Below are 11710 nucleotides of genomic sequence, written 5' to 3' on the forward strand. Positions count from 1 at the left end.
AACACATTAGCTTTTGCCTGAAGTTCTGTCTTCTGGGGAACCTATGCTAAAACATGGGACCCTTGTATGGATTATGTCATTTGCTTTAGTAATTGAGATAGAACTAGCTTTACCCACAAGGCTGGGGATTTTCCACTTATGATTTAGCAGAAGGCATCCAAACTATTTTTTAGAAGTCTTATATAATAATACTAGAGGCCCAGTACATGAAATTTGTGCAAGGTAGAGTCCCTAGGCCTGTCTGGCAATCAGGGCAGATCAGGGCCTTCCAGCTGCCAGCCGGGACTTCCTTTCCCCAGCTGCCAGCTGCCAGCCAGGGCCTCTCTTCCTCAGCTGCCAGCTGCTGGCCAGGGCCTTCCTTCATTCTGGGCCACCCCCTAGTGGTCATCATATGCCATAGCAAGTGATTGAACTCCCCGTCTCCCGGTCGAACTCCTGAGGGGACATTTTGCATATTAGCCTTTTATATACTAGTATATAGATTTGCACTGAAAGAAAACGTCCCTCAGTGTATTATATCCTAGTTTTATCCATTTAACTTATTGTATCCATCAGAGTCATCTGGGTTTTGCCCTGTCTGAATCCTGACTGGATAATTTCTTCCTCTCTACTGTGTCTTGGCAGCACTGTAAAATGTGTCTAGCTGCCTACCCTGCCTTCTCACTACAGAACTGTTGTCAGAAGTAAATTAGATAAGCCATGTAAGTATCCTTTTAGATTAGCTGTGGGCAAACTAGGGCCCACGGGCCGGATCCGGCCCGTTCGGCTGTTCTATCCTGCCCGCGGAGCCGAAAGAGCGGAGGGTTCTCTTGCTCTCCCCTCCGCTCCTTCATCAGCAGCAGTGTTAACATGTATTAGTTCACACAAACACTCCATCCACGCTTTCGTCCAGTTTAAGAACCCATTGTGGCCCTCGAGTCAAAAAAGTTTGCCCACTCCTGTTTTAGATAATGTTATGTCTATAGCGTTTGTGTTAATGTGGTTTCTAAATGTTAATTAGAGATTCGAGTGGGTTATATGACATCTACAGAAACAAGTGAGCAATTTTCAGCTTTTAGTATTGTGGCGTTTGTATCTTTATAGACCTTCAGAGCACTGGTATACCCTCTTTCCACTGACCTTTGTAAAGTGATGTTTCTACTAGTCATCCCAGGAAATGGTTCTAGGTTCCTCTTCCTGCTCTTAAATATACTCTCTTCTCTCTTTTTTTAATACATGCTGCCCATTATTTTTTAAAAACATTTATTGTTGAAAGTATTACATATGTCCTCCTTTTCCCCCATTGACCCCTTCTGGCCACCCCCTCCCTACCTTTCTACTGCTGAGAATAGCCTCCAGCCATGACTGAAGAGAGAGATAAATCAGTGACACTGAGATAGCCTTAGAGCTCAGCCTATGACCCGACCTGGGCAGGAAGCTAAACCAACAGCCCCACTCAACTGTGAAACATAACCTCTCTTCATACCTGATTAGGGAGCCTTAATACTGACCATGTGCAGCCTCGGACACCAGCATATGGTGTGCCCTAGCTGTGGAGCCCAGTTTAAGGCCCTGTCACCAGTGGAGCCTAGCCTACAACCCTGCCTTATTGCTGAGAAGAGCCTAAGCCAGGCCAAGAGCCCAGCCAGCAACCCTGACAAATTGTGGAGCATAGGCTGTAACTTCAGTTGACAATGAAGAGTGAGTTCACATGATCTCACTCATATGTGGAATATAATGAACAACATAATCGATGAGCAAAACTAGATCCAGAAACATAGAAGGGTTGAACAGACTGTCAAATCTCAGAGGGAAGGCAGGGGAGGTTAGGTGGGTGGGAAGAAATCAACCAATGAACATGTATGCATATATACATAACCCATGGACGCAGAAAATAAGGGGGTGAAGGCCTAGGGTGGGGCCAAGGGTGGATTGGGAGAGGTCAATGGGGGTAAAAGGGACATATGTAATACTTGCAACAATAAAGACTTAAAGAAAAGATATTTATAAAATGGCTTGTAGTTTGTTATGACTATAGGGCATACTTACTTTGTGGTGGATGTAGAACAACATGGGAAATGAAGATGGAAAGGCATGACTGGATCAGATTTTACTTTACTCTGCAAGCAATAGGGAGCCACACAATATTCATAAGCAGGAACTCAGATGACCAGATCAGGGTTTGGAAATTGTAACTCTGGTAAGAGTATGTAGATTGAAATGGCTTTAGAACAGGAGTGAATTGCATAGCTGACCACATTTTTCCTTGCCATTTGCCGCTGAGTTAATCTGTTGAGAGCCCATATTTTATAAGGCTCAGGAACCCTGTGAACCCCAATCTTGGGAACACTTACTGGCTGTGAATCTGAAGGTGTGTTTTGTGCCTGGAGCCAGCCTCAGGTAGGTGGAGTTCTGCCACTCAGAGCTGAATATAATGGGCCCCTGTGGGACCTTAATGGCAGCTACTTGGGGGCACACATGGAAGGTGGGAAATGGGAATGAGCAGAAAAGCTGGAGATGGATGATTCCTTTATGCATATTTATTCTACATGAGACAATGAACACACTTACCACAGTTCCTGGTGTCCTTTGCTTCCATCAGTGAAAAATCCTGAATTATCTGTCAGGCCTCAAAAATGGCATTGATCTAAAGTTTATCCAACCTTGACACTCAGCCAATGCCTGACTACTGACAGCACAGCTGAATAATGTGAGATATTTCCTTTTATTTCTTGAAGAGGAAGCCTGGCAATGGGATCAATGTAGACTTTACAGTCCAACCCCAGTTAGAATCCATATTCAACCAGTTGCAGACATTAGTTTATCTACCCTGGGATAAGAATGCTCAACTCAGAATGAATAGGTACTTTTCAGGAGACAACAACTGTCAAATCATGGGGGCATAAGTTAGGTCACAATAAATGACACTGATCATTTTAATGGTTATGCTAATAAAAATATTATGCCCTTTAAAGACAACTAGCATATATAGATTACTCTACACAGGCATTATGCTAGCTGCTTTACATACACAGACACATTTAAAATTCACATTTTAAAGGTAAGAAAACAGGTTTGGAGAGATTAATTTGCCTGAAAATCATAAACCTATCAGGTCACGGGGCTGAGACTTGATTCCAAAACTCTGTTGCATCATAATACATATGTTTAACCATTATTTGGTATAACCATAAGAGCAGAGATGTGCCTTTAAAAAATTTTCACATTTTGTCCTTTTGTCTTCATAACTAATCTAGGTGCTTCTCTTTATAAGGTAGAAATGATGCTTACCATTTTGCAGCTTTGATTAGTGCTATTAGTAAAACTTAGCTGCATGGTTTTATTCTTACAATCATGTATATCATTTTTATTTATGTATTTATTTATTTAAATATATTTTTATTGATTTCAGAGAGGAAGGGAGAGGGAGAGAGAAACATCAATGATGAGAGAGAAACATTGATAGGTTGCCTCCTGCATGCCCCACACTGGGGATCGAGCTCCACAAGCTGGGCATGTGCCCTTATCAGGAATCCAACCATGACCTCCTGGTTCATAGGTTGTTGCTCAACCACAGAGCCATGCCTGCCAGGCCATGTATGTCATTTTTATAAAGAATTTCAAAATACTCTGCCAGTTTGACTATTTTGAAAAAAAAAATGATTATACTTACTGTTGGTGACAGAAATGAAAAAAAAAGCAGGAATATTTAATTTTATATTCTTCTTCAGCAGCAATTACTAAAGCTAATCACATTACTCATAACTAATATATTAGTGGTAAAGGGGGAAGATCATGTCATTCTTTTCACCAGTTAGAAATAAGTAATTTTGATTTTAATAGCACAGGCATTGGGCCATAGAAAAAAGTATTCTACCACTGTTCTTACTTTTTCTTATTTTTTCTTGTGACTAACTGCTAATCAATCAGCTGCTATGACACTTGAGGCCATGATGGCCCAAACAGCCTCTCTAGGATTCTTTACCCAGGTTAGGCTGTTGCAATCTTAGATTTCTCTGAAAATCATTTCTTGAGAAGTCACTGAGTACCTAGTAGTGCACTGTTACCCTGATGTTGTGTGTATTAAACCATCTCAGAGATACCCCCAGTTTAGCTAACCTGACTGTTTGCAGGTCCAGGGCAAAGCCTTATAATGGAACCAGCTTGTAATTTTGGAGTGATTGTAGAAGACTCTTAGAGCAATCTTATGCCCAGCATAAAAGCTTTTGTTTCTGCAATCTCCTATCAAGGGGGACGGGGCAGGGAGGATATACATTTAATTTTTTGCTAATATTTCTGTTTAGAAGACCAATTCTGCTGCAGTGCCTGCCTACTAAAATTTATTCAGCCATAATTCATTTAATTCTTAAAAAATATTAAGAAAGGTGGATGCCATTAATATCCCCCATTAACTGATAAGAAACTTAAAATCAGAGAAGTTAAGTGATTTGCCTAAGATCATGCAGCCAACAAGTGGCAGATTGGGGATTTTGAACCAGGTTATTTCTTTTTTTTCTATAATACATCATCTATATATTGTATTTGGTGTTCACTACCCCAAGTCAAATATCTTTCCATCACCATTTGCCCCCAAATAAGCTCTTTACCTCCTCCCAGCCCCCTTTCCCTCTGGTAATCACCATACTGTTGTCTGTTTTTTTTTGTTTGTTTGTTTAATTCTTTCATCTTTTTACCCAGCTCTTCCATCCCCTTCCTTTCTGACAGCTGTCAGTCTGTTCTTTATATCTTTGAGTCTGTTTCTATTTTGTTTGCTAGTGTATTTTGTTCATTAGATTCCACATATGAGTGAAATCATATGGTACTTGTCTTTCTCTGCCTTATTTCACTTAGCATAATACTCTGCAAGTCCATTCATGTTGTCACAAAGAGTAAGATTTTCTTCTTCTTTATAGTTGAATAGTATTCCATTGTGTAAATGTATCACAGGTATTTTATCCCCTCATCTACTGATGACCACTTGGGCTGCTTCCAAATCTTGGCTATTGTAAGTAACATTGCAATGAAGATAGGGATGCATATATTCCTTTGAATTAGCGTTTCAGGTTTCTGCAGATATATTTCCAGAAGTGGGATCACTGGGTCATAAGGCAGTTCCGTTTTCAATTTTTTGAAATAGCTCCATACTGTTTTCCACAGTGGCTGAACCAATCTGCGTTCACATTAACAGTGCATGAGAGGTTCCTTTTTTCCACATCCTCACTGACACTATTGTTTGTTGATTTATTGACAACTAGAGGACCGGTGCATGAAATTCATGGACTTGGGGTGGGATGCGGGATGTTGGCCAGCCTGGGAGGGACTGTGGGAGGGCTCCAAGGACTGTCCAGCCTGTCTCGCTCAGTCCTGAGCAGCCAGACCCCAACAGCAAGCTAACCTACTAGTTGGAGCATCTGCCTCCTGGTGGGCAGTGCATGTTATAGCAAGAAGTTGAGCAGCCTTAGCATATCATTAGCATATTATGCTTTGATTGGTTGAATGGCCGACCAGATGACTGGACACTTAGCATATTAGGCCTTTATTATATAGGATAGCCATTCTTATAAGTGTGAGGTGACAACTCACTGTGGTTTTAATTTGCATTTTTCTGATGATTAGTAACATTGAGCATCTTTTCATATGTCTTTGGCCATCTGTATGTCCTCTTTGGAAAAGTGTCTATTCAGGTCCTTTGCCCATTTCTTAATTGGGTTGTTTATCATATTGGTGTAGAGTTGTATGCATTCTTTATACATTTTGGATATTAGCCCCTTATCACATGTATCATTGGCAAATATGTTCTCCCATTCAGAGGGTTGTCTTTTCATTTTGTGGATGGTTTCTTTTGCTGTGCAAAATGTTTTAGTTTGATGTAGTCTTATTTGTTTATTTTTTCTTTTGTTTCCTTTGCCTGAGGAGATATATCAGAAAAAATATTACTATGAGAAATGTCTGAGATTTTACCACCAATGTTTTCTTCTATGATTTTATGTTATCAAGTGTAACATTTTGAGTTTATTCTTGTATAGGGTGTAAGAAGTTTCTTTTTTATACTTGTATCTGTCTAATTTTCCCAACACCATTTATTGAATAGATTACTTTTATCCCATTATATATTCTTGCCTCCTTTGTGAAATATTAATTGACCATAAATGCATGGGTTTCTTTTTGAGCACTTTATTTTGTTCCATTGATCCATATGTTGTTTTTATGCCAGTTCCATGCTATTTTTATTACTATGACCTTGTAATATAGTTTGGTATCAGGTAACCTGATTCCTCCAACTTTGTTCTTCTTTCTCAAGATTGCTTTGGCTATTTGGGGTCTTTTATGGTTCCACATACATGTTTTAAATATTTGCTCTACTTCTGTGAAATATGTCATTTGTGTCTTAATAGTAATTACATTGAATTTATAGATTGTTTTGGATAGTATGTACATTTTAATGATGTTAATTCGTCCTATCCATGAACACGGTGTATGCTTCCACTTATTTGTATCTTCTTCAGTTTCTTTTCTCAGTGTCTTGTGATTTTATGAGTACAGGTCTTTTACATCCTTGGTTCAATTCTTAGGCTTTTTATTTTTTGATGCAATTATAAATGGGATTGTCTCTCAGTTTTTCTTTCTGATAGTTCATAATTAATGTATAAAATAAAACTGATTTCTGTAAATTTATTTTGTATCCTGCTACTTTATTTAAATCATTTATCAGTTCTAGTAGTTTCTTGGTTGAGACTCTTTAGGGTTCTCTATAAACAGTATGCCATCTGTAAATAATGAGTTTTACTTCTTCCCTTCCAAGTTGAATGCCTTTTATTTCTTCTTCTTTGATTGCTGTGACTAGGACTTCCAGTATTATGTTGAATATGTCTTGTTCCCTGTACTAAGGGAAACTCTTGTGATTTCGACCTACTGATTATGATGTTGGTTGGGGGTTTGCCATGTATGGCCTTTATTGCATTGGTGAACCAGGTTCTTTCTGATATTTCTTTCCTCAGTGTCTGGTAGTCTCCTATGATACCACTACCTTTGGAATTCCAATCACACTTGGCTTATTCCCTAATTGGGTACTTTTTATTTTCACCTTGTGTTATAATCTATCAATATAAAAGGCTAATATGCTAAGAGTCCTTCTCACCCTCCTACCAGTTGTTATGATGTGCACTGACCCCCAGGGGGAAGATGTTCAATGCAGCAGCTGCCGTGATGTACACAGAGAAATGGCACCACAGACCTGGCTGACAAAGCAACACTCGGCTTCCCCCAAATGGGACATAGGCCCTGCCACCACCCTGGAACAACACTCCACCAAATCGCAGCTGGCACTGCCGAGACCCCATGGCACAAAATTCAGCCCATAGCCCATAGCCCAGCCCAGCCTAGAAATGGTTGCTGTGAGTGCCGGGTAATGACATCATGTAGCAATGTCTGGCTTCCTCTCCTTAGCGACTTGCCTCCTTGGAGTTCCAGGAACACAGGTGGAAACATTTTACACTTTAACCAAATGTCTGTGAAGCATTTTCCTGTGCCTCATCTCATTTTATCCTCATAGAAGTCCTGGAGTAGGTAGATAGGAGACTCAGTGGAATCCTATTTTCTTTTCATTAGCCTGAAAACAGAGATTTAGAAAGCTTAGAAACTTGACCCAACCGAAAAGAAGTACGAAATGGTGGACCTTGAAAATGACTTCAGGTTATTTAGGTAAATCAGAAAGCAGGTCTACTTAAGCAAGTTTATTCTATATCTATAAAAGGCTAAGTTGACTCATGCATGTGCGATACATATAAAGCTCTCATTGGCGCCAATCGCATGTGTGTATTTCCATCGGTCATTGTTGATCATGAATTTGGTTGACACATATAGAGAAAGGGCAAATAGTGATATTAAAATATTTCTTCTAATTAATTTCTTTGAATGTGCATGAATTCGTGCACCAGGCCACTAGTGATATATATTTGTGTATTCTCCTTCAGTGTGTTTTTGTCTCCTTGAGGGTAAACAGCAGATCTTATTTCTCTATTCTCCATAGTATTGACTGTGGGACCTGGCCCTCTTATAATGGGAAGAACTTGAATAATATTTAAAATTTTATTCATTTTGAAAGTACACTTCTCTTAACTTTCTCCTCCATTAAATAAATTAATATTCAGAACCATACTTTTGATGAATGTCTAGTTTTTTTTAACACAGATTTTAAGTGTCAGTGCTCCCATCAGAATGAAGGAAAGTAAGTGACATAAATGTGACAGTAAAGGATGATCAGACATTATATGGCTATTCAACAAATGTTATGGTTCAGAGGGTTCCTTAATAATCTTTTCACATTGACTATCCAGAGATTTTATATAAAATTTACCCTTGCACCACCCTGTGAATTGGATAGAATATTTCCATTTAACAGATGTGGAAATTGAGGTTTTAATAGGTTAAGTAACCTGGGCAAGATTACATAGCTAGTAAGTAGTGAAGCTGGAACTAGTATCTAGATCTTGACGCCATGCCCAGGGTGCCTTTTAAAAAAAAATAATTTCACCCAGTGACCCAAGCTGAAACTATGGAATTAATTCTCAGGAGTCACTCTCTCTCTTTTCACCTACCACCAGTCTGGTCCAGATGATGATAGATTTATACAGCAGCCCCCAATTATCGGTCTTTCTGTTTCTGGTATTCCTCTCTAACATGTTCTTTGTAAGAGCTAAAATTAGACTATTCACTCATTTGTTCAAAACCCTTAACTGGCTCCATAACTCCTTAGCTTGGTACCCAGGCCTCCGCCAACCTCATTAGATTTCATTCTTCCCTCCTCTATAATTTGCTACTGTATACCCCCAAAATGAAACTAAATTTAGTAGTTCTCTTATTTCTGGACCATTTCATCAGACATTGTATTGCTTTCCTTCTTCAGTCATCTTTTCATCTGGTTTGCATCTATTCATTCTTTAGGCCACTAAGGAGATACCACATCTTCCTAGTAGCTTTCCCTGATGCTCCAAGTTCACCAAATGGGCTCTTTATCGATGGGGCACTATAGCCTCTCATGCTTATTATTACAGCATTTATTCTATTGCAATGTAATAATATATTTTATATTAGGTTGTAACTGTATTCAGGTAAGCAGGACCAGGTGACGTATTTTTTTTTCTTTAAGGCTTCTTGGGGAACTGGAAGATGAATGGCCAGTACACTTCTATGAGAGTTGATGAAAGTACATTTTTACTTGAGCTGTCTGAAGGTAAGCAGTGCTATAGGTCTGACCTCTACTCTAAGCGAGGTCATGATTGACTTATATCTGTAGTCATGATTGACTTACATCTGTAGTATTTAAAGAATTAACTCCTGAATATTTTTGAGTAACAGTGGATGGGTAACAACTAAAGAAGAATTAATGCAATTCCTCCTTTAAAATATTCAATCTACATTGGAATAAAATAAACTAATAGAAAAATCGGACTGGTTTTATTTAACAAAAATATCATCTTGTTCCATAACTATAACCTTTCTAAAATACCAAATTAAACATATTAAGAATTTATTATTTGAGTACTGTTTTCAGAATTCAGAATTATTAATAAAGTTAACATTTATGACCATTGTGATAGTGCAAATATTTAATTATTTAATACAAGATATTAAATTATCACCATGCTGTATAGTTTACAATGGACATTGTAGGTTGCTCATGGGTAGGAGCCACTGTTTCATGCTCAATACTTAGCATGGTGTGTGACATGCAGTATTCTTCTTATAAATCTTTAAATAAACTAATGTTTTCACATATATTAAGCTGTTTGATTCTCAAAACAGCCCTGGTTTGCAGTGCTGACATTTTCTAGATCCCAAACAAACAAAATACAGCAAAGAAACAAAAAAACACAACACATAGAGATATAACTAAATGGAGAAAATTCCATTTATCAGAACACCTTTCAGGGGGCATACATCTTAGTGGGCTCCCTGCAAGCATGCTTGATAAATAAGAGCTAGTTATAAAATTTTCTTCAGGGGTTGGGCCTTGTTAAAGTCAAGACTTTTGTTTGTTTGTATATTTATTTGATCACAAAGCTAAAACCACTGTGGAGATAGTGAGGAGACACAGAGACTATTATATGAAAAAGGATACAGACAGTGTTCCCCAGCTAGGCAGGATGAGTGGAGAGACTGTGAAGAAAGAAAGTCACACAGCAAAGCCCTCTTCTATCTCTCCTATAAATTCTTTAGTAAAATCTACAACTCCCTGCAATATTTTTACTATGTGGTCATTCTTTCTGAGGAATATGATAGTGTTGATGGTCTCAGACATTCAGCCAGAGCTGAACATTTCACCACCTAGAAGTTGAGTAGCATACACTACCATTTGGATTGTTGATGATGTTGAAAATGTGTTGATGTATTATGCAAATATTCACTGAGTAGCTTATGAATGGCAGGTACTGGGAATATAGCAGTGAATCAGATTTCTAAGGACTCTTTTCTTATGGAATTTATATTCTGGTGAAACAACCAAAAATGTAGTGTATATACAATAAAGGTTGTGATAGTGCTTTTAAAAAATAAAACAATCTTATGTAACGGATAATAAAATATCATTGAAGATATTTTCTTTTTTTAATTTCTTTATTGATTAAGGTATTATATATCTGTACTTATCCCCTCATTACTCCCTCCCTCCCCTCCCCCCACACTCATGCCCTCATCCCCCTGGTGTCTGTGTCCATTGGTTAGGCTTATATGCATGCATACAAGTCCTTTGGTTGATCTCTCCCCCTTACCCTCACCCTCCCCTACCTTCCATCTGAGGTTTAATGGTATGATCTATGCTTCCCTGTCTCTGGATCTGTTTTTGTTCATCATTTTATGTTGTTCATTATATTCCACAAATGAGTGAGATCATGTGATATTTATCTTTCTCTGACTGGCTTATTTCACTTAGCATAATGCTCTCCAGTTCCAATCATGCTGTTGCAAATGGTAAAAGTTCTTTCTTTATATAGTAGCATAGTACTCCATTGTGTTTATGCACCACTGTTTTCTAATACACTCATCTGCTGATGGGCACTTAGGCTGTTTCCAAATCTTAGCTATGGTGAATTATGCTGCTATGAACATAGGGGTGCATATATCCTTTCTGATTGGTGTTTCTGGTTTCTTGGGATATATTCCTAGAAGTGGGATAACTGGGTCAAATGGGAGTTCCATTTTTAGTTTTTTGAGGAAACTCCATACTATTCTCCACAGTGGATGCACCAGACTGCATTCCCACTAGCTGTGCACGAGACTTCCTTTTTCTCTGCATCCTCGCCAGCACTTGTCTTTGGTGATTTGTTGATGATAGCCATTCTGACAAGTGTGAGATAGTATCTCATTATTGTTTTGATTTGCATCTCTCCAATGATTACTGACTTTGAGTGTGTTTTTATATGTCTCTTGGCCTTCCTTCTGTCTTCTTTCGAAAAGTATCTATTTAGGTCCATTGCCATTTTTGATTGGGTTGTTTATCTTCCTTTTGTTAAGTTGTATGAATTCCCTGTAAATGTTGGAGATTGAACCCTTATTGGTGATAACGTTGGCAAATAGATTCTCCCATGCAGTGTGCTTTCTTGTTATTTTGTTGATGGTTTCTTTTGCTGTGCAAAAGCTTTTTATTTTGATGTAATCAGATTTATTTTCCCTTTAGTTTCCATTGCCTTAGGAGCTGTGTCAGTGAAGAAATTCTTTCAGCATTTATCTGAGA

Source organism: Myotis davidii, unplaced genomic scaffold, assembly GCF_000327345.1.
Source record: "Myotis davidii unplaced genomic scaffold, ASM32734v1 scaffold739, whole genome shotgun sequence".
Lineage (NCBI taxonomy): Eukaryota > Metazoa > Chordata > Mammalia > Chiroptera > Vespertilionidae > Myotis > Myotis davidii.